Source organism: Lonchura striata, chromosome 1 (genome assembly GCF_050655825.1).
Source record: "Lonchura striata isolate lonStrDom1 chromosome 1, ASM5065582v1, whole genome shotgun sequence".
Classification (NCBI taxonomy): domain Eukaryota; kingdom Metazoa; phylum Chordata; class Aves; order Passeriformes; family Estrildidae; genus Lonchura; species Lonchura striata.
This window is the reverse complement of record NC_140703.1, coordinates 35,494,192-35,518,776: the sequence shown is the minus strand read 5'-3', so window position 1 is coordinate 35,518,776 and position 24,585 is coordinate 35,494,192. Positions and strand designations below refer to the sequence as shown.

The window sequence follows — 24,585 nt, the reverse complement described above, 5'->3', positions numbered from 1 at the left end:
AAGGACATACTCATAATCTAAATAAACCAAAGGGGTGGGAAAGCATCTTTGGACATACTGTTATGACATATCTCAGAGAATGAGGATCTGTCTAACTTTCAAAATGCTGTTGCAACCATTCCTGCAGAATGCCTCCTGCCAGTGCAAGATACTCACTGATCACAATTCAATGTAAAGTATGAGAAAAGAACAGCAAATCTTGATTTGACCTATAAAAATGGGATACCTTGATACCTCAACCAAATGTGTAAATATAAATAAAATGACAACATAATTGCAAGAGCTTCAATTATGATAATTAGACAGCAATTCATGCTTCACTGATGTTACACTAATGTTGTTCTAACTATTCCAGCATCATAGCTTGGATACCACATCACTAATTCTTCAGCAATAAGTGATCTAAAAGGTTGGGCTGCATTGAGAATTATTATTGTTACATAAATATTTTACTAGAATTATGTTCTTAGTATATATACTCTAGAAATGTTTATTTATTGCTACATTTCCAAACTTAACAAAATTTTGTGAGCAAATACAGAAAACATGGAATTTTCAGGTGAAACTCAGGCTTCTCAAATTCACATGAAAGTTTTAGCATGGTTACAATAGGGTTCTTCACCCTAGAAATAGTTATTACAACAGGAAATCTTGCAGGAGTAATAGCCTTTGAGTAATATAAATGCTTTGAGTCTGATTTTATTTATTAGTGCAGATTCAATGTAAATAAGGTCCATCTACAAGTTGACATGACCAGAGGAACTCTGCCACATATGGGGTTTGACCTAAGGTGATCTAGTCTTGGAATAGATCTAAAAACATTATTAATTGTACTGCTACAGTTGCACCTGAAGTCATTATCTCTGCTGAAAGGTAGAAATTATTGCATTAGTTAGTTCTGTGCCACACTTTCTTGGTGTTTTGTCCTTGAGGTCTGAGTTCAAATTATAAACTCACAGAAGTATTCACCATGCTTGGAGTTATCTCAGAGGTTTTTATCTATGACCTTACCTCTGTTGCCCTATGCAGGTACATCTAACAATGGCTCAGCTTATTATGACTGGTATGGTGGACTCACCCTGATATGAGTTATTCTGCAGGAGGTAGGAATTTTGCTAATTGTTTAGTTGCAATCAGGGCATAGTTATGGTAATTCATAGCAATTTCTCCTTTACTTACATCATTCAATATAGGACTAAACCCAAGAACTCAGTGGAGGAAACTCAACGGATGCACATGAGAAGCAGAGCTTAAAAGAAAGAAATTACTATTGTTGTTAGAGGAAAATAAAGCTATTTATAAATTCCTAAAGCTGTTGACACACAGTCATGAATTCAAATGGAAGGCTCTCAAGCAAACGAACAACCACAAACTTGGTCTCTATGTAAACTGCAATTATTTGAATACAGGATTTCTGTAAAGCAATAACCCTCTGTCTTTTTCATAGTTCTTTTCCTCAGAAAGAAAATGTATATATTTTCTGAAGAAATATCTTTCTTATCAAGATTTAAGGCAAGAAACTATACCTTTTACTGTGATGTTACCTGTGCAATGAACAAAGATACTCTTCACCTGACAAGACGCTTTCAAATTGTCCTTTCCTTTTCACTACTAAGACTTGTACTTTTATCACTATTTCTTATCTCAGAGCAATGTGAGACTTTTTCATTTACCTGTATCTTATTAAGAGGAAATGAAGGTAGATCGAAGACAGTGCATCCAATTCTGAGACCATTTGAAATACTGAAATCCCAATTACATGTGGTATTTCTCAAAAAATCAGGCTACCTTGGGAATTCAGCTGATATCCATATATTTCAAAGAATTTGATAACTTTCTCTAATATCTTGTCATTTCACATATAATTTCCTGCAGAATAAGAGAAAATGTTTTCTCTTATTCTAGACAGACAGAAAGTAGTCACCAACACTAGCTATAGGGTAATCCAAGATTTTTTAGAGTTTTCAGAATTACCCTGGAAAAAACCAAAATAAAATAAAACAAAAAACTCCCCCCAAAATATATTTGTAGCAAATTTTATTTAATAATATATTTAGGTACATATGTGTATGCATATATATTCAGGTTCGGATATGTGTAGAATTTAGACTATGTAAGTATTCATATATACCTTAATTAACATGCACAAAGTCTGCATTGTTCTTCTCAAAATCTAAAGAACTGGCATACTTTTAAAACTACAGATGAAAATGAAAATTGAGCTGTGCTTAACTTTTTGTAGTGCTTTGTTTTGTGCAGTTCTAAGCAGTTACTGGTCAGAAAAAATGCAGTAGAACATTGTCAGCCACTTTAGTACTAAATGATTCTTGACCTCCATGCTGTGTGACTGAACTAATAACATTTTTGGGAATTTTTTTCTTGTCCTTTGTGATCTAGTTTAGAGGGGGGAAAAATTCTGAGGTTTATTATCAAGTTTTCTCTGGATGCTGTGGTGAGAAGCATTGCTTTTAATTTTGTGGCTAGGAATCAAACCTAGCTTAGTTTTCTAAACTCTTTTCAGAGAAAGACCTCTATTCTCTCTGAATCTATTGCCATTACCCAGAGAGGGTAAGTCCTCTGGGCCAAGTGTTTCCAAATCTGGCGTTTACACCGGCTAGGACGAAATAACAGACTGGTGACTTCCCTATGGCCTGAGTCTCCCTCGCAGGTGTAAACCCTCCACCCCAAACCATGTGTGTGGCTGAAAGTCAAGGAGAGACATTTTTTTAATCTTCCAGAGTGATATTTTTATAACCTCATGCTCAGGTTTGTGTTTCATGCCTTTGATCCGTCTTGACTTGGAAATACCTGTGGGCTATTGGGCCAGGGTTGAATAAGAAGTTGAGTGCAAAAGGCAAGTCTGGCTTAGCTACCTCTAGGATGCAAGACTCAGATCCATGTCCAGGCCTATTTTTTCATAGAATTACTTAATTTACTCGAAATAATAATTAAAAAAATATTGTGGGAATACAGTTTAAAATACAGTGTACAATCATGGAGCAAACTAGGCATGCACTTTATTTAGCATTATGGCTGTATCTGTAGCTGTATTCTATTGCAGGATGAGACAAATCATACCCCAGATGTCCTTGTCCAGTTCTTCTGAATACAGAGAAAACCCATACAATATTTTAAAAGAGAGTATATTTTCAGTGGCTGAAGTTCAGTGAGCTTAATCCCACCTGGTGCACTGGCATGCATAGCAGATGTTATGAAAACCTCTCTCCAGTCAAATCTACCTGCTTGTGCAGCTCAGCTGTAATCAGTTCAGCTAGCAGCTGAGGAAGGGGCTCAGTCTCCAGGTCATTAACCTCCCAGCAGTACATCCAGGAATGGAGATACTGCAGAAAGTGCTTACTGAAAAGTTTACACTTCTGCTGCAAGTAATCCCACCACTGCTTCTTATCCCTGTTACTCACACAAACCAAACATGGCTCATTTCAGTAGCCATAAATAAAGATGTATGAAGTTTTGTTCTTATTCTCCATGGTCTCCAAGTGTTCCTCATTTCTTGGCGGCTCTAGCTCGTGGAATCAGTCCATTTTGCAATCCACAACACCACATGTCCCATTAAGGGAGCAACAGGCTGTAGCCAAGAGACCAATGGAGCATCTCACTATTTCCCATTTGAAACGCTCCTTGCTTTGCCTATTGTTAATCAGCAGAAAAACTTGCTGTCTCAAAGTGAAATCCACAGTTGTAAAGTGAATCCTCAAATGCTTAATGGCAATGGCAAAAAGAAAAAAGAACCCAAATATTTATGGTCATTATGGGGGTTTATTTGTTCATTTACTTCTTAACAGCAGACTGTCTAGAGTAGTTAAAAATTTTAGACTTAGGAGGTAATCACATTTTAATTGAATTATTTAAAGTGTGCAATTTGTCACATCTAGGAGTAATTTTAATTACTTAATAAATTGCTTTGATGTCATATTTGAATCTCATTTTGAGTACTACATTTCTTTAAAATTTCTGAATTAATAATATTAAAATGTGAGTGTTCAAATCAAGCAATTATTTAAGCAGTTAATGAATTAATGTGAGCTTAGAAATAAGAAAAATGAATGTCAGCTAAACAGCATTAGAGTTTGACCCTGAAATTCTTCCCAGTCAATATCTTTGCTGTATTCAGTGAAACTATTCCTGGAAAGAACGAGTTTGCATATTCAAGGGATGAAAGTTATCCACTCCAACTGCTTACTTACTTCTAAGTTCTGTGTCTGAGGAAACATACCAATAAGTAGAAATTTTTGGACTTAATTGAAGAACTCCAGCTTTCCAGATAGCAGTGTTTGAAAAGGTATAAGGAATTCGAATTAGTTTTGCATGTATCATTTTTTAAATTGAAGGAACTATGCTTGCAAGTATTCGATAATACTTTCTGAGTTGTTTCTTGTGAAGATAGTCCAAATACACATAGCCTGTAAAGATAAAAGTTGTCATCACCTAATTTGATTTTCTGTATAGCTAAAGCTAGATAATACAAGCAACATAATTGTTCTTGTTTTAAACCCAATAAACCAACCAACAGTTGTTGGTTGTTTTAAACCCAATAAATATTTCATTTTGTAAAGAAGAAATAAACACATACAGACATGAAACAATGACATGCTTGCCTGCAGTAGGCAAATTCAGAGTAAAGAAGTAAAAAACCAGAACTGTCATTTCCAAATCTAACATGCCTAGCATCTAACTCATGGCATTATGCTAAAGTTCTCTTCAGAGAAGTTGAGCAAATTGAATGTACAATGAAAGTGGCCTTAAGCAACTATCTAGGGGAAGAAATTGATTGCCTAATTTTAACTAAAAGTCAAACAAATTAGTGCTGAAATCCTTAGGGACACTTAATGATCACAAGGGGGTTGGGGTTACTTACTGGTAGCAAAGAAGATTTAGAGCATTTCCAAGCTTTCACTGTTTTTCCATTATATGAAGAACATTTGTTTTATCTCTATTAAGCTTCAGATCTCATAGCATTAATCAGCTTCCACTTAACTAGTAATTAAGAGACAGAACAGTACAACACAATCTAAAAAGTCAGAGTGCTCTCTGTTTCTCACCTTGCTTCATTTTCTTATAGCTGAAAACATCCTCAATTCATGCCAAGGCATGAGCACAGCACAGGTGTGAATGAGGCAGTGCATCTGGCAGTAACTGAGAGCTCCCTTTCATCATGGAGTTTATCAATATTCAAAAGGAAATGCTCTTATCACAAAAAAAAAAAAAAAGAGGTTAAGGTAAACTGGAGGTACTCTGACATCTAGACCAACTCTTCTCATTAAGACAGACCTCTTTCATGCTGTTCTCTGTCAGGGCTGTTCCTCCTGTGGCAATTCAATTGCCAGTAAGTCTGCAGGTGACACCAATCTGGGAGGGCACTGAGCAAATAGACAGATTCAAGCTGTGGAGTGACCTGGTGGCAGCTGAGGCTGCAGGCAATGTCTGGGAGATTCAATACCAATAAACATCTGTCTAAATACTCATGAGGAACTTGATATATGTACATTTGAGCATCTGTGGTACTATGGGGTAAGTTGTACAGAATGAGGGGACTAATTGGTTTCTATTTCTGCCTTAAAGAAATCTAGAGCTAATGACATCATTGCTTCCAACTTCCTCCTAGCTACTACATTTCACCTGGGGTGAAAAATAACAGAAAAACCCACCCTGAAACCTTGAAATTGCCTTTCCAGGTCTGATGATTCTATTATCTTGGGAAATGTGTTACCAGCTTAATCTTATGTTTGTTGGCTCTTTCTGTTCAAATGTGGCTCTTCCCACCCTCTGATAATACACTGCTGTTAGTTTGGCTTTCCTACAACCCTGTCTTTCTGTCTAAAATGCATTTCTAGACAAATTCATGTCTTCCTTCATCTGAAATTCTCTGCCACAATCTGCTATTTACAGTCATCTGACAGGCAATTGGTTCATTCTCTGTGAAGTAAACAGCAAATGTCTAGCTCCTTTATCCCAGAAAAAAAAAAAGAAAGCAAGATATTTTTTCACTTCTGTATTGGACCAGGACAGAGAAAGACCCCTCTATTCTGCTCCTCTTTCTAAAATATTTTTAATGAGTTTTGTTAAATCTTGTAAATACATTAAATTTTGGATTTCTCTATGGAAAGACTATGCTCACACATACATATGCAGATTTATGTATAGACTGGGTATAGATAATTGGATACACATATATGGAGTTGTACATCTGGTCAAATTTTGCTTCAAAGAATATATTTTATAATACATGGGTTGATAATTTTGGGATGCCTCAGAGAGTATTTATAACTTGTGTGAAAATCAAAATTTACTCTATTGATGCATGATGATACTGTGGAATAAGGAATAAGACAGTAGAGAGGAGTCATTAACTTAGAGAAAGGAAAACCGGGACATATAAAACCCCAGACTCTCCTTAGCTAGCAGTTCGTCCAAGACAGTAAGTTTGTTACTTTGTCTGCTTCTCCAAAGAAAAAAAGCAAACCACTGGGTTTAATGCACTCCAGTAAAGTGACATATCTGCCATTTTACCTTTCTTAATTGCAAAAATCTGGAGATCAGGGGGGAAATAGCATTGAGAACACATATGGGTATTACATCACTCCTTTGTGTGCAATTCCCTGCTTTGTTGTATACTTCTCTATAAACTCAGGGAGGTGACTCATAGCATTCACATTTTTAGAGACATTTTAGACACTTTCCTAGTACTTCAGATGCCCTGAGCTTGGAAAAGTTCATGCTTAGAAGTAAATAAGTAATTAATTCAAGTTTAGTTTATTGCCTTTCTCTTTCTGCATACAATTAGTTGAAGGCATATAAATACTTAAGACTATGTATATAGAGAGACAGATACTCCATATAGATTACTTATAAAGAGTGATTCTAGTTTCTGAAAGGAAGCTGGAGTGGAAGCCAGACCTATGACTCAAAACACTATGTCATGTCAGTGAGCTGCCTTTGAATTTCTGTTTAAGCAGGAGACCACATTATGAAATGATTAAGTCACTCAGCTGCAAGTAGGAGCCCAGTGTACTGATCTATCTGCTTAGGATAATTCACAGGTTTTATTTGGAGGTCATTTCACACCACAAATCATTAGATCAGAGATTTTAAAGGCCTCCTGCCCTTTGCAGAGTAGATCAATGACCTCCAGGCTACCAAACATGGCTTGTTCAGTTTAGCACACATCCTCAGAAGAGGAGCTGGCTCTCTGGACTAAGAGCAGATACATTCAGCCCACAGCCCCCAATAGAACAAGGTTCAGAGCTCCCTCTGCCAGGTGACATTTCCCACTAATTGGCTGCACAGCCCTGCATAACCCCAATGCACCCACATCTAAATACGCATGTGTAATGTGGTCATATGTAAACACCTGAGCTTTTGTGGTACTGCAGGAAAAGTCTACATAATCACAGAGTAATTTAGGTGAGAAAACATAAAGGTTTAAGGTCATTGAGTCCAGACATCAACCAAGCACTGCCAAACTACCACGGGACTATGTTCCTCCATAGTTCCTCTATGCCTCATCTGGACATCTTTTAAATACCTCCAGGGATGGTGACTCAAACAAATTGCATATTTGAACAGCATGCAGTAGCATATCAATCAAACTGAAATACATACAGAAAGAGGTGAGTAGTGGCTTACTCTTGCTGCAACTCTGTTATGAAAGCATGGAATTAATGACATCACTGCTTCCAGCATCCTGACTGCTATATTTGATCTGCAATCAAAAAACCAACAGCAAAAAATAAAAGAAACAAATTTAAAAATTGATACCTTGATAAACTGCCTTTCCCAGTTTGATGTACCCTCCACACATGTAAGAAGCCTAGCTACCAAAATGGCACCCAAAATAATCATTCTGCTAGGGGCTTCTATTCCTTTTTGCTACTAAAACTTTTATGCTGATTGTCAAAATCGGGAAGTCTGGCTTTACCCCATTACATCTCTTTACTTTGCAATCCTTAATAAGTAAAGAAGACATAACTATACTTTCTTGAAGAGCTGAGTTTTGATATATTTTTAAGAGTTTCTTTTCAGTTCCTTTTTGTATAGTTTTTTTTTTACTTCATCTGTGTATTTTTATTGGTTTTTTTCTTCTAAGTAAAATTGCTACTAATACCTCACTGGTAAAAAATTACATGCAATCAAGCACAAGCTGGTTTAAAAAATAGATTTATGCTAAAATCACATCTTTTAAAATAAGCAATTCATTGCTCTAATCAGTTTTTCTTTCAGCTTTTCTACCCCTTACCATTAAAATAAGCAGGATTATTAAAGTGCAAAAGCTTAGTCATTAGCAGATTGCTAAGATGCTGCAGTGATTGACATCTGTCTTTTTCTACATTAGCAGCTTAATCTACTGGTATGGCCAATCAAAACAAAACCAGGTTGATTATTTGGTGAGTGCTTAGCTCGAGCAGGCAATTTAACCTGCCTGTATAATCAGAACACTGATATACTTTTAGAGATCACCCGATAGAAGCAAACAGTTCTGAAGGCTTGCAAATTGTTGTGCCATTGGGTTTGAAGCAGGTATGTGAGCTGAAAGTCACAGTAAAAACTTGCCACTGTTTTGTTCCTAACCAATAACTTAATTGTGTATGTATCTACATAAAACACCTTAAAAGAGGATATGAAGTTTAGTTTTGTTCCATAAGTTTCCCAATTGCTCTCCTTCCAAGCAAAAGGAAGAAATAAAGGCATTTAATTGAAGTTTAGTTTGCCTTCAGAGTGATTCCTTGGAGCTACCTTATTGTGCTTGTATTTTCAATTCCAACCAAAATGACCTTACATTTTGTAAACAAGGCCTTTGAAGAAGGAAAGCAGTGTTTTCATGTTAGTTCACTGCCAGCTGTTCTGCCTTTCATCTTTTTTCTATTACAGAGCTCTTACAAAGTCAAAAAACAACAGTAGAATATTTATAATTAACAGTACACATTGACCTGCATCTCATGGTTAAAATATTTAAATCAGCAGCATGTCAGATACAAGTGAACAATGCTACAGTAAATTAAGAGCAGCAAGCCTTTTCAAAAAGACTGCAAAACCTTTTCACAAAAATAGTGTGATAAAAACTTGAGCCCTGAGTGCTCCTTAAACCAAAATATATGTAACACTCTGAAAATGCCTTTAAATGGAACTTAATTTAGTAGTAGTAGTGAAATCTCTTTCCATTAGTGTTCCATGTTTCATCTAACTGCAAATGTGTAGAAAGCATTGGTTGATTAAACTTAAGGAAACTGTCAGTATACTGCTGCACTGATATAAATTGAGGTGATGAGCACAGGGTGTACACTATATGCAGTCTGCATATAGTGTACATAGCTACCATTTTTGTGCTTAAACCACTAAATTTTACCATGTGTTGACGTATAATCTAAGCTACTCTCTCTCCCCAAAATTGTTTGGGTTAACCCTCAAAAAAAAAAAAAAAAAAAGCCCCAAGAAATGTTGTCTCCTTCACATTTGAAGAAGCTGAATATACTGTGTGAAGCTGAATATAATATGTGCTAAATTGTTAGTTTGTAGATATTTAAAATACATACAGTTTAAAACACATTAACCATGGAAAAAAAAAAAAAAAAAACAAGAACAAAAACCATGAGAATATTTTATTTGATTGCTGAATAATTATTGTCAACAAGATTCCATAGATCACTAAAAAATTCATATCAAGGTAGCATAAAAGTGATAGGTACAATCAATGATCCCTACCTAGGTAAATCCCTGACCTGGGAATGGCTTTAGACTGAAAGAGAGTGGGTTTGGATATTAGTAAGAAATTCTTTATTGTGAGGGTAGTGAGGCACTGGCACAGGGTGCCCAGAGAAGCTGTGGATGCCCCATCCCTGGAAGTGGTCAAGGCCAGTCTGCATGGAGCTCTGAGCATGCAGGAAGGGGTCCCTGCCCATGTCAGGGGGTTTTGAACTAGATGATCTTTTAGATCCCTCCCAAAACATTCTTTGATTCTATGATTCTGATTTAAGCATCAGAGCAAGTCCATCTAGATAAGAAAGTGAAAGGAAATTAAGTGAAGCCAACAGGTATTAATCTGTATCAGGTATTAATCTGTATTTATTATGTGAGAGTAAAATTAATAAAGCTCAAATTAATTAATCCTTGAAATGTACATGCTTGGACCCACAGATACTTGGATCCAATGTTTTTTTAACTAGTTCTACTGAATAAACTGCCACAGTGTGAAATGTAAAATTGTGTGTCTTTCCCAACTAAATTCATGGAGGTAACTAAGCATTTAATGGCTAAAGATGTAATTTGTCATATTAATGAAATATTCCTTTTTAAAAAATCGATATATAGCCTATTCTGCTGTTGAATAATTTATAGGAACAACAGTGCTCTTTGAAAAAGAATTCTCATTACCATTGTAAAGGGAAGGTTGTACATGATATTTCTGACCACATATCGTATTTTGATGCTAAGAGCAATTTATTGCGTGATTGAAAGACTTTTACCCCTAACTACAGTTATGTGACAGTAATAAAGTATTGCCCATTTAAGATAAAAAAAATACCTTCCTTTTCCTGCAGGTTTAGGTTTCTGCTCTACGTGTTCCACTCTTAGTCGCAGGTTCAGTATGCCTATCTTTGGATATTGATGCAAGTGCCAATGAAAGGAAATTAGAATCAAAACTTAAACTGGAAAGGTCATATTGAAATCACCTGATCCACCTACTTCCAAAGCCAGTCAGACCAGTTCCTCTTGAAGATATGCAAGAACAGGTTGATACAGTTCTGAGCAACTTGGACTAGTGAAAGGTGTCCCTGCCCATGGCTGGGACTGGAACTAGAAGACTTTTAAAATCCCTTCCAACTCAACCCTATGATTTGTGTTCTGTGATTTGGAGTCTGATTCTTTCAAAGCTGGATGTCAGTTTTAAATTAGACAATGCAGACTTGTGCAGTGAGCATTGAGTACCTGCAAGAATTGAAGTTTTGCAAGCTGTGTAATCAATGGTGGAAGAGAGAAATTTCAAGACCAATATATCTTCCTCAAAATCTGAAGCTCTCTTTAGAATTGTTTGTGGACATAAAAATAAGGTATCTTTTGAAAGTTGTGACTTCCAATTTTACTTTTTTACTTTTTTTCCTGTTCCAGTGTTGGAAGGCTACTAGAAAAGACACCACTTGTTTAGCATCTGATTCTGGTGTTATCTTATATTTGAGGTTTATCTTAGAACAGGATAGTGCTGAACAATAAAGCTTAAAGACTGCATACACCCTTCAAAGAAAAATATATATTTTATTGGGGTCAACATTAGGAAAGCTGTTATCAAGCAGTGTCACTGGATTTTTTTTTTTTTTACAGGGCCTTGTGATGCTGCTGTATTGGTCTTGAGAAAAGACTGTGATCTTGCTGGACTAGTGAAATCCCTTCATATTGCTGATCTGGGAACCAAAAGCAGCTTGTATAACTAGTGTATTTTTTTTTTTTTCAAAGGCTTTATGCTTACTTCAGCATTACTGTGTAGGGTTGTTGTGGGTTTTTTTAACCCAAATAATCTGAATCAGCTACCAAATGTAAATAAGAAAAGGGGTGTGGAGTAAAGAAAGGAAATAAGTGAACAAGACAAATCTGCCTACTTTGATCTGCCTACTTTGACCAGCCACTGCAGCTGTAAGGACACCTTCAAGATCAGTCAAGTTCAAAGTGTCTTTTTCTTCCAAATCACAAGTGTCATTTACTGAAATAATACTAACTGTGCCTTGGCTGTTATGCAAAGCATCTATTTGTTGCCCAGCACAGTTAATGTAAGATGCTGCTTCTGAAGAAAATATATATGCACAATGTATTGCTAATTTCCAAGGCAAGTTTTCAGTTTAAATTAATAACTTTCAGTTTCCTTGATCTTCAGCTGTACTGTTGCTTTTGAGTTGCTAACGTTACAAATTCATTTGATTATATGGGTCAGAACATCACTGGAGGTAAATGACTGTGCTGGTGCTACTTAACGACCTACAAAATAGGAACTCACAATATGGAGTTCATGCTATTTGACACTGAGAAATAGTTTTGGGTTGTGACACTACGGTATTATATTGCAGGCCTTTTTAGGTTTGTTTCACAACTGCCTTTAGATTTTGTACTTTGAAAATCTTACACAGTATTAAGTCTTCCTGACTATGATAGCTGTTTTTTCAATTATTTCCAAATAAGAAGTTTTCAGGGAATATATAATCCTATCAGATTATTTTATCTAAACCTAGTTTTAGACTTTGTCAGTACTTGAAAAGATTTAAAAAGAAAGCCTGATGATGATGTAGATGCACACTTGAAGAAATTATGATTTCCTAATTTCCTAGGCTCATGGTAAGGTCACTGGAGATTTTCTTCATTATAAACATTAAAAATCTAATTAATTTATTCTTTATCACCTTATTTTTTAAGATTTCAAGAGAAGTAGTTGTCATTTTGTTAAAGATACATTTGATGTTGGAATAGGTGATTATTTGTGGTCTCAACTCAGGATTCTCTCAGATTCTGAGTCCATTCTTCTAGATGGTCATGGATTTACTGCTCTCTTCTGTAATTTCTCACCCTGTATGGATACGAGAATCTGCCAACTACTTTTCTTACAGAAGACAGAAAGTCTTCTTTTGAGCTCAATGCTCAAGTAAGGTGGGGTAAAATCATAAGGACCACAATACAAATATATTTGCTACTTCCTATGTTCTCATATGCTACAGTCCTAAAATCCCAATTTTATGACTCTACAGTGTTCTCATGTCTGCCACACACCAGGCAATGTGTCTCTCTGACACTGAGCTAGAAGATGGACTAGAAATCCTCACAAGGTGAGAATGTGGTGTGGGAATCCGCTTTCCACACAGACCAAAGCTTCACTAGCAGATCTCAGGAAACACTTAACTCTCAGCTGAATAATCTATTTTATTGTTCTAAGGTCACTGTGTAATGTTTGCTAAGAAACAGAATAGTTTTCCTCTGTTTTAACATTCTGAATATTAAAAACAAAAGAAAACACAAAATATGTTCGTATGTTCATATTTTCTCCTTGGAATGCTGAATTCAAAGAAAAGTTATAATGTTAGAAAAAGTAACAACTGCTAGTGTATTAGATAAGTTTATAACACATTCCTTTATACAATGCAGAATATTTTCAGTGATCATATTTCAAATCAAAATTCACCTATAAACTGAAATGAAGCATATTGCACTCATAAGGAATTAAAAATATAAATTTCCCTACAGTTCTGAGAATGGCTCTGGGGAAATCTCAAGGAATTTTCCTTCTCTCACCCTTGAGATCTTTTCTCCTGATAAAATGTCATTGAGTTTTCTGTTACAGTGATAGGGCCTTGACAAGGAGTTGAGAGATTTTCCTTCAGTTCAGCAGAGGGCTCCAGAATATACACAAGCTGGGGAGTTTCTGTCTTCATCACCTCCACAGTGCAATGGAGTGGTTAAATTCCCTGATGCAAGCTAATTACACTTCTCTATTGCACAGAACACTTGTCTTCCCATAATTAATTATGAGTGAGAAAAAAAAATGCCCTTTTGTTGCTTTTAATGAATTAATCCTTCATGAAAATAATTTCTGTGACATAACAACAAAAGGACATTTGTTCACTGTCCTCATCACCATGCGCACCATAGTACATAAATGGCCTCATGTGGGGACTCTCTTTGTCTCCTCTGTCCAAGAACTCACTTTATTGCAGACATGAGAGTATTAATACCCTCAATTGCTGTACAGGCAGATAAGACTGTCTAGATCATTATAACAAAAGAACTACAGAGGAAAGAGTCCGGTGTTTTGATAGTAATTCTCTCTCTAAAATCAAAGGAACAGTTCTATTAAATGGATTTTTCTCTAGACATAAAAAGCCCACATTGCCCTACTTAATCTAGTCATTTGAAACATAGCTTAGATAAATCTATTTGACTAAATGAAGAAAGTCAATCTCTGTTTGATTGCTCATCCAAGGTGTAGGAAAGGAATCCATTAGGTCACAAGATTGAGTAACTCAAGATGGGCTTTGTAAGATTAATGGATACTGTGTCAAATGTGTATTTAACTGGGTTGCACTGAAGAGCCTGAATATAACTAGAATATCTGTCATTTTGCTGAAGCTGACATAGGATGAAATTCTCTATTATTGTGCATGGTAGCTGCTTTTCTTTAATTTTTCATGGAAGTTGACTGGATCATCAAAGCTTAGTAGACAAATATTTACATTACCAGTGAGATTCCACAAGCTTTAATATGCTTTCTATCAGGTAAAATCACAGAATCATAGAATGATTTGGTTTAAAAGGGGCCTTAAAGATCATCTATGTCTCCATGGCAGACATAGTAATCTACCTTCCACTAGACCAGATTACTCAGAGCCACAACCAATCTGCCCTTTAAAACTTACAAGTTAAGACAGCCACAGCACCTCTGGGTCAACCTGTGCCGGTGTCTCACCACCCTCACAGGGAAGAATTTCTTCTTAATATCTTATTTTAATTTGTCGCCCTTTGATTTAAAACCATTACCCCTTGTGTTATCACTGTACTGATTTTAATTTAAGGGTGGGCATTATGTTACCTGCAGAAGATCATAACTACAGGTGGATCTCCTGCTGCAGGAGCATGCAGATATTGTTTCACTTGATTTGTGCGTGAACACCACAACACCGGAGATGATGGGAGAATCTGAAAGGTTAATCACCCTAAATTCCTTTAGTAAAATCACATCTGTTGCTACAACAGATAGAGTAGGTATTGCAAAACTTGTTTGTATTCATAGTGCTGATTTTTATGACAAGATGTTGGCTTACAGCATTTATCTCACCCTGTGACATTTTCTCCTACGTTCTTATTCATCTTCTCTTGAGAAAAGTATATAATTTATTGCATTTTAATTTCCTTAGACTTAAGTTTATAAGAAAAAGTGGTACGAAGTAGCTGAAATTGTTGAAAATTTTGAAGTGTGTTTTGGATGAAAATACAGAACGCATGCTACCAGAAATAATATTATATTTAAAATCATGTATAATAAGTTCACACATTTTCTCTTCATTCTTTTCATAATTTTCAACAGGTGTCCTTTACCCTTTAGTTAATTAAATATTTTTCATAGGCATTGAGACCATTATATCCCCCTTTCACTTGTAACAAATGAAATATATTGAAGATCTAATAAACTCTTCCATGACGAGAGCCTTCAAATATATCCTTAGATATCTGTTTCAAGGCAGCTGTCCAGACTCCCTCATTATTCAGTGGGAAGAAATAACACAACCTATCCCATCAATTGAAGGCTTAGGCTAAGATGAGATGAAGCAGTTTCTCCAATAATCACTTTTTGTATACAAACTCTGCAGGAGGACAGGATCATAACTTATTTTAGGTTACTCACAAAATACTAAGAAATTTAATATTTTCCATTCCACAAATAATAACCAAAAATCTTTCCCTCTTTCTGAAGTAATTTTGCAAATAGCTGGCAGAGCACAAAGGCTTCTTGTGGGAAACACAGCATTGTTGCTTGGAATTGAGTTTAGTTAGAAGTTTTTTAAATAATTACAACAGCCAATCCAGAGCACATGTCTCAATATGTTGAAGTTGCCTCTCTTAATTGCAGAGAGGGTTGGACTAGATAGCCTTCGAAGGTGACTTCCAACCCAAACTTTTCTTTGATTCTAACATTTCAGTTTCAGAAAAACAGTGCAATTACAGTTAGTTTCATTCCTATATAATGCTTTGCATCCAGTCAATTTAATGGTTTTATTTTTCCAGCTCCTCTTTCTATATCATTTGCTGTTACTTATCCTGGTCTATATATACAGTCTATTAATTCACCAGAAATCAATTATTGTGTTCTGGAATACACATTACTTACAGAAAAGTCCATCATCAGCAGGTTATTTTATCTTTCCATTTGCAATCTAAGGGTTATGTGTATTAGCATAGAATGGAAAGCACTGCTAAAGCATCTCCCTGCAGAGATGTGCCATCTCCTTCCACTAACTGTCGAAGAGCTGAACAAGCAGCAAGTATAAATTTCACTTATGTGTGGCTATTTGAGGTGGAGGTTAAGCCCAAGGAAGAGCATTATTTATTAAGTCACTATAAAGGCCAGCGACCTCAGCACTTCTGACTCCATGAAGTCCTTCCTCTGGAGGCTGCAACCACTCAGCAGCTCCCTAGCACAGAGCATGAATTCTGAAAAAGAGAGGCACAGAGTCATCAATAAGTTATGATACAACACTGTGATGGACCTGATGATATTAGAAGTCCTTTATAACATTAATGGTTTTGTAATTCTATGATTCCATGGAAGGCTTTGCTGTTGACCTCCAATGCAGGAGAAATTCAAGACCACAGAGGCTGTTGTGCATATTTCCTCACCCACCCTGCTGATGCATATTAGTAAGACTCCATCAGCATGATAAATAGATGTTCTTTCCTCTACTTGGATAGAAATATTAGTACTATTTAGAAGGAATCAAGGAATTCTGGAGGAAGTCAGATATGGAAGTAAACCAGAGTGGAAATTTAAGGATGGAATGAAACATAGTACTATAGTGCAGCTGATGTTTAGTTTAGCACAGGTGTCACTAGACCTCACATCAGCTCACTGTGTACAAGCTCCACATGATCTTGCCTTTGCACAAGTTGCCAGTCATGTCAAAAATTTCAACAAGTAGGATGTTTGGTCTGGCAAAAGATGGGCAGAACCTACTTTCTAGTAAGGCTTTGAAGGAGGTTAAAGCTGAAGACTAAACCCCAAGAGTAAATCCAAGTGGAAAGTGAGTAAAGGAGGAAGAATATAAGCAGCAGAAGTCAAGAGCTGTGCCTGCATGGGAACAAATATTTCATGGGAAATGGCTGAAGCTGAAAATAGTTTATATATACTTTAAGCAAGATTGGAATACAAGAATGAAATGTGGATAAGTGTCAAGGAGTAGTTAATACAAATACTCTTTTTTTTTTACACTCAGCAAATATCTGGAAAACATTGTAAATAGTGTAACAAAGACTTCGAGAGTCCTGCATATTCTTCAGAATTTCAATGGAAAAGCATTAGCTCTTCCATAAATGCAGTAATTTTCAAAATGAGATTTTATTTTCCTCTTATAACATTGTTTTAAACAATCAAACTCATTAAATACTGCCCCACAGTAATGAAAAATGCTGTTGTATTTTAAATTAATCCTGTTGTCACACATTTTGGTAGGAAGCGAGGACATCACATTTCCCTCTTTGAAGACAGACAGACTTTTCTTTGACCATTTACTTGAGTGGGAACAAGTTGAGGCACAATTATCAATATTTTTTGAGTGTGGGCTCTAATTTAATCCAAGCATGGGCAGCCCAGTTTGCCTGCACAGCTTGAGATGTTTTGGCTTAATTTTTATAATCAAAGCATATTCACAGCATTCCTGTACAAAGCAAATATGACCTCTTCCTAGCTGGGTGGTCATTTTATTAAAACACTGAATTTATAAGTTCTTCTGAACATATTTATGGCTGGCTGGAACTTAGAAAAAGCATCTATTCATTGCTTATAGCTAAAAGGAATTTACTGTTAGCTTTCAAGGGAAATCCACATGTTCTTGGATTCTTAGGATCAGAGGTTTTGTCTTTCCATTTCTATATTCCCAAAGAAAATAATGCATGTGTTCACTGTTTTGTCAGTATAAGATTTATAATGCCTTTAACTATTCATTTCCTTGCCATAAAGTGCATAGGTTTTGTAAATTATGTGAGAGTGACAACACCGTAGTTACCTTGGCAACATTAACTGGCTTTCAAAACAGTGTGTTTCATGTTTGGAATAAGCATTGATTTGTACAATCTGACAGGGAAAAAAAAAAAAAGAAAATATAAATGAAAAGAAAGAAGGAAAGAAAGAGAAAGAAAACTCTTGAGGGAAAAAAACTGGCAACTGAAATGATTGCAAATCAACCTTCAGCCACTCAGTCATCTATATGATATGAACATTAAAGTGCTAAAACTTAAAGAAAAATGCATCTGAAACTGTCAAATTTTTTTTTTGTTCTGCCTGAAATCCAGAAAAACTAGACTTTTAACTTAGATTCAGTGTTGAACTTAATTTGTCTTTTTCTTCCTAAACTTGTCTTTGAAATTGAAAATCGTCTCATATTTAGACACAAATGAGATGCATACTAGGGAACCTTTTTCCTAGCTTTGATGGGGTGTTTTTCCCCATTTTTAAAATTAAGCACACTTAATACCTCTGCATTGCAAAAGGGGAAATTAGGTATATGTGAGGCAGAGGGTCAGACCCTTAACTAAATATCTTAATTGTTAAAACATTTTCTAGGAGCTGATTGGAAACGAGATGTTGTATTAATCAATATGGATCTTTGTCTTTGAGAGAAAGAAGATGAATTGTTTCTTTTGATGGAGAGGGTGCCTCAGAAAATTTTATTTCTTTAACCAAATTTTAGATAATCCCCAAGCAAAACGTCAACTGGAAAAATAGTATATATTCTGTGTTTGGCATCTTCACACAACTCCGTGGTGTTTTTTGTATCCTTCTGTTTTATAGATTCTTCAGGTACCAGTTATGTAATGGAGAAAAAGAACATAATGGAAATAATATCATTCCAGTAGGATGAAGGGGGCAAGCATGGTGAAATTATTCCATTATCTCTTGCTTTCTGTTCAACATTAGCCAGGACCCTATAAAAATGCTCAGAGACAGAAGGTGTTTGCATTAATCTAAAACCTGATTCTCATTTAAAGTAGATATTCAGTTATGAGGATCGAGCAACAGGAACATAGAAAGCTGTAATACTCTTGTTTGTGGAAAAAATCCAGATGTCATCATTTACCCCTTTACTCCTTAGACTGGTTAGTGATGAGCAGAAAACAGAATCAAAACCAGGTGAAGGGTTGTGATTTGTAGGGAGCTTGGACATATGAGCTGAAGTTGTATGGGATGGCTCTTTCACAAGAGATGTATGGTTGAAATCCCTTTATAGACAATATAAAGGCATAGCAAAAAAGAAACAACCACAAAATTTCTACCCTATTTGGTATTCTAGCCTGTCTGTATAATTCTTTAAATTGGTCATCAAGATTCTGCTAACAAAGTTCATGGAAATGTAGAATATTCTGAGATGGAAGAGACCTAAAAGAATAATTGAGTCCATCTACTGGCCTTGCACTGGACAACTTTCTAATATAATGTGTCTGAGAGCATTGTCCAAAGGCTTATTAAACTCTACCAGGTTTTGTGCTGTGACTACTCCCCTGGAGAGCCTGTTCCAGTGCCCAGCCACCCTCTGGGTGAAGAATCTTTTCACAATATCCAACCTAAACCCCTGTTAACACAGTTTCCAGCCATTCCCTCGGGTCTTGTCACTAATTGTCACAGAGAGAGATCAGTGTCTGCCCGTCCTCTTCCCCTCTGGATGAAGATGCAGGCTGCAATGAAGTCTTCTCTTAGTCTCCACTTCTCTAGGTTTAACATTAAATTACTTCATCTCTGCCTCATAAATCTCCCCCTCCAGAGCCTTCACTATGTTCTCAGCTCTCAGATGAGCGCACTCTAGTAGCTTAATGTTTTATATTGTGATGCCCAAAACTGCACACAGTAAGAAGATATTACTTCTTACTGATAACAAGTGCAGAATTCTTCTTCCATAATAGACCCCTGTGATTCACACATCTTGATATGAAAGGGACAGATGAGTTTGGATTTAGAGCAGAGATGGTCTCTCTTTTCTAGAGCTAAGATATTATTACTAAAGTGTAACATTTTTAAGTTTCCTGCTTTTAAGTAATATCTTGTGTATCATTTGTATAAGAAGATTGTAGCTCCATCTCCTTCTAAAGTTTGTTTTGGAGATAATTTATTTCTGCCAGCTTAGTTTTCTGACAGAGTTTGATGCATAGCTTTGTGAATATCATTGCATTGTTACTATCTGAAAGAGCCTTCTCCAACATTTGACTCGAGGCATTAGGAATCCATCAGTGCTACCAAGCAGAGGGCAAATACTGATGACCAAAGAACAGAGACTATTTGGCAGGTTGGTAGTCGGGCTAGAAGGTAGGGAATCGTATCAGTAAGTCATGTATGTGCATGAATTCTTCACACTTGGAAAAAAAAAGAGTTGAAAATTTGCCTCAACTTGGAGCAACACTGCTTAGATTCCTTATATGGGTTGGTTTTATGGTTGCTTTCCTTAAGTATCTGAAAGATTGCATCTATTTATAAGTGAGTGACCACTTGTTCTTGTCCTGTGGCATTAATTTCTCCTTGCTTTTCTGCATTTAACTGCTTAAATGATGTATCTTTACACAAGTACTTCTCCAACAGGATACTCCTCTTGGGGGTATCATTCCATGAGATATATAGTTATATTTCCAAAGAATTCCACAACAAATATTCATATGCTGCCTTCACATTCACCCACATCAATGTAGGTACATGTTCAGAGATCTCAGAGATTGGCTATCATGTACACTAAGAGTCCTTTACACTATGAGAAAAATCTAAGTAGATAGTAAAGTCATCTGGATTATTTCTCCATCCACCTCTACACCTACACTCTGATAGACAAGTGTATAAGCCTGGCTCTTATATTAAGGGTCCTCTGGAGTTCTTGCAGCTCTGTACACTTCCCAGATTTTAAACATACCTATAGACAATCTAAAATTAAAAAGAAAAATGTTCTGACAAGTCCAGCAACCGTGGGTAGCTCATTACATTCTGTTATGTATTTCTTCCTTATTGTGTTTTCTCTGTATAAAATAAAATACAGGAGAACATGCAAATACTTTTGTACACTTACTCTCACAAGAATGGTGTTTTCCTGCTAGGTTTCTACCAGAAAAGAAATAAAAGCTTAAGAGAAAATATGCTTAAACCAATAAAAGCATAAAGCCAGCATTTCTTTTTTCTGTAGTAGATTCATATTCATTTGATGGAAAAAAGGGAAACAAAAATATAAAAAGTCTCAGGCAATTAAGAAAATTGTAGAGCTTACTGCCTATGTCCTCAGAAACGAGGAAGTAATACAATTGTGCTTTTCAAGGCATTCCAGCACTTTTGAGTCAGCGTTATGTTCTCTAATTACATGTAATAAACAGGTAGGGGAATAGACCAGCATGGGGCTTGAGAGTCTGAGTCCTCGTACAGCACAGAAATGCTCATAAAAAGACCTTTTAGAAACAGGGGCAAGGCAAATAAGTTTGGCATCAGTGATGCTGCAGATTTAGCATGTGTTCACTACCATTGGTTTGAAGGGAGGAGTGAAATCACCAGAGGGCCACAATGGCTCTGATGGATCAAACACAAATTTTTCTGCTTGAAAAAGATTGTATAAGCTCATAACATCTGAATCTGTGTCTCTTTCCAGTGAAGCTACTGTTACCCCCATATGAATAGTAAGGTCTAATTTTATAGCTGCTTCTGGCCTCTAAGGATGTGCATAAATGCCAAATCCAGCTGCCAAAGCAGCAGAGTCAAAGCGTTTGGTGTTTCCATTAAAGTACCTCATTGAATGCTGGGGAGAGTCCTCTGGTTATGTTGGGGGTTTCTTTGTGAGCTATTAAACTAATATTGTTGGTGTCCCTCCATAGAGTTGTCTGTGAGGAAATGATTAATGCTGACTTGCTGGCTCTCAGTGTCTTCCCTTTGTAGAACATAGTGTTGGAAATCATTAGGGACCAAGTGGTTAAGACATGTTTTATGGAGCTAGCACAACACCCAGAGAATGTCTCTCAGCTGTGCTCCTGCTGTTTGACAGCAGTGGTGCTGCATAATGCAGTAGGGAGTCGGGATCTTCAAAGGTATAAAACTTGGTCTGCAATTTTAAAATGGTTTAGCAGAAAATTACATTTTGCTTGAGTTTCTGGTTAATTGTAGATGTCATAGTGTGTTTGACTCTCTCTTGCTTACCTTAAATTAAATATTTTACCTGGTTTTAATGGGTAAGAGATAAGTGGGACTGGTTTTGTTTATTGCAAGCCTGGGAAAAAACAATAGCATAGGCTATAAGAGGAGTATGCCCCTCCAAGATGTGATGGTTATGTTCCCCTAGCTATTTAACTAGACTCTGGGTACTCACAAAATTCACTTGGTTGCAAAGTCTGCAGTAAGGGACTAGTGGATCAGCTTATACTGAACTTTTGTTGCATCTTTCTTGCTCCTCCACACAGCGAAACCCACTTGTTCTCTTCAGTATCTGCTCTTGGAGAAAGGAGTGGAAGATCTGTACTCATACATTTGTAGCAAAACTACTGTTTTCTAATCTGGTGGGTCACCTAGAAGATTTGGAAAGCTCATTATTTCATCCTAACATCATCTATCCTGAGAAAATATTCTTAAATAGATTGTAGTGCTTTGATGGTTCATGTTGATAGATTGGAAGCAAATACAGGGTAAATGAGCCTGTGGTCCTCCTGCTTTTTTGGAGACTATTTATTGAGCCAGAGAAAAAATAAAGAGTGCAGTGTCATGGATGAACTGTTAAGATACTCATGTCAAAGGAGGGCCCTCAAGTTTTGTTATTTCTTTCTCTCTTCATATTTCTTCCTTTGTGTATCCTAGTGCAGGTGTGGCTAGCAATTCCCAAGGGCCTGACTACTTTCTTTATGGTGTGCCAATTCTGGGAGCACAGATATTTAGATGAATTTGTTAAAACATCACTTCCATAGCCCTGGATCTCATGTTCATAGAACATGAAAATGTTAATTGGATGAGTAGCTTGGAACATTCCAGAGCATCTATGCAGATTGGATTAATGCTCTAGAGAACTACTGACATTTGCTTTTAAGTTAAAAGCCTATTTTTAAACTAATAACAAAGCAATAACAAAAGGAAATTTAAAAATTTTTAAAAACCCTAAAACAACAAAAAAAAAAACAACAACCAATCAAAAATCCCCCAAAAAATCAAGGAAAGTTTCTGAATTCTATTTGAAGCCTACTCTCCAGCTAATAATTTGAATACAGGCAACATTAGGGGCTGTAGCCTCCTTTCTGGCACAGAACTTGAATGAAGAAGGTGTAATCACTTAATTCAGAGAGTATATGTGTCAATCTATATGTCTACTGCCTATTTCACTATTCTGAAGTAATGAGAGCAAAATAAAATTTATAATTCTCATTTCTTCCTGAGGCAGAGCTTGCTGAGAAAAGACCATTAGCAATTTTAAAGAAAGGAAGTAATTGCATTTCTGAATGTCATCAAGTATCATCTTCAAACGAGATTTTTAAAAAGTATCATATTTTGTGTTTACAGTCTCTCATTATGTATTCTATATCTCTTCTGTATTTGTTTGTCTTCTGAGTTCAGTGATAGGATCATAATTATACTTGGCAAAAAAAGTAATACTCATTATGGTAATTTTTTAAAACTTATTTTGTATCTCTTTGGTTCAGGTTTTAAAAGCCCATCAGATGAAATTCTCTTCAAATAACATTTTTCACCATTGCTCTTTTTCTCCATTACTAGGAACAATAATATAAAAATAGATTTGACATTTCTTATCAATTAATCTGTTAGCTTTTTATGTGTTCTTTAATTTCACATTTATATTTATTCATTATTTTTAAAATATTTTGCAGTCCTAAACACATTCTTCCTATGACATTACCATGGAATGATATAGAAATAAATTAAAGACAAGACTTTTCTAAAATGTGGAAGATTTATTGCAAGCTTTTGTTTTAGATGCACTACAAGAAGACTGCAAGTTTCTGCGCTCCATCAAAAGAAGTTTTTCTCAGATAAAATCAATTGACCAGATGAAACTTGGGTTTTCAATGACATTGTATCAAATTCTGTGTGATCTGTAATTGAAGCTGTTCTCCCAGATCATTCAGAGAAGTGTTCACCAAAGGAGATTTTGTGGTACCTAGCCATAAACGAATTTACAAAGAAGTTTTCTTCTTAATGAGATGAAGCTTCTATGCAAATTTATATTCCAGAAAAGTTATAGGAACTTTGTAACTCTAGAACACTTATGTATATATCAAATTTCTTTCAGAATAGCCAATCGGTTAAACCTCCCTTTTATCTTAGAAAATGCATGAAACATACCCCCTCCACAAACACACAATCACATAGTGATTACAGAAGCTTTCTTTTCTGTAGAAATCCAGGATAAAAAACGTAATAGAAGAAGTGTAAGTAGCAATTATATGTAATGGATAGAAAAGCAGAGAACTTGGTAGTAATAAGTACAACTCAAAAGTTAGGAAATGCAGGTCATTGAAATTGTAATCAAGATTCAAGTATTCCTTCAGAATTTGAATTAAATTCTGAATCGTTGATTTTTATTCTACAGCAAATTAAATGGACTTGATAAAATACCATGCTCACCAGCAGCACAACTTTTGTAGACCATGAGACTGGAGATTTAAAATTTTAATGATGCTATAGTGTTTTTGTAATATTTTTTGTTTTCAGAGAAAAAAATTATATTGTTCATTTAATTTTATTTTTGGATTTCACTAGAATTAGACGCCACAATTTAAATTCCATGTATGTTTAGCAGAAGGTAATTACAAGTCTGCAAAGCAGACCTTTTCAATAAGTTGATTTCTGGGCCCTCCCTAGCCCTCCATCCTCTA

General features: G+C 35.9%; 1 protein-coding gene across 4 annotated transcripts in view; it reads left to right on the top strand.

Annotated features, from left to right (window-relative positions):
* The window catches only part of TENM4 (teneurin transmembrane protein 4), a 1,547,070-nt gene that overhangs the window by 519,360 nt on the left and 1,003,125 nt on the right, over positions 1-24,585 (top strand). The gene's annotated exons all lie outside the window — the stretch shown is intronic.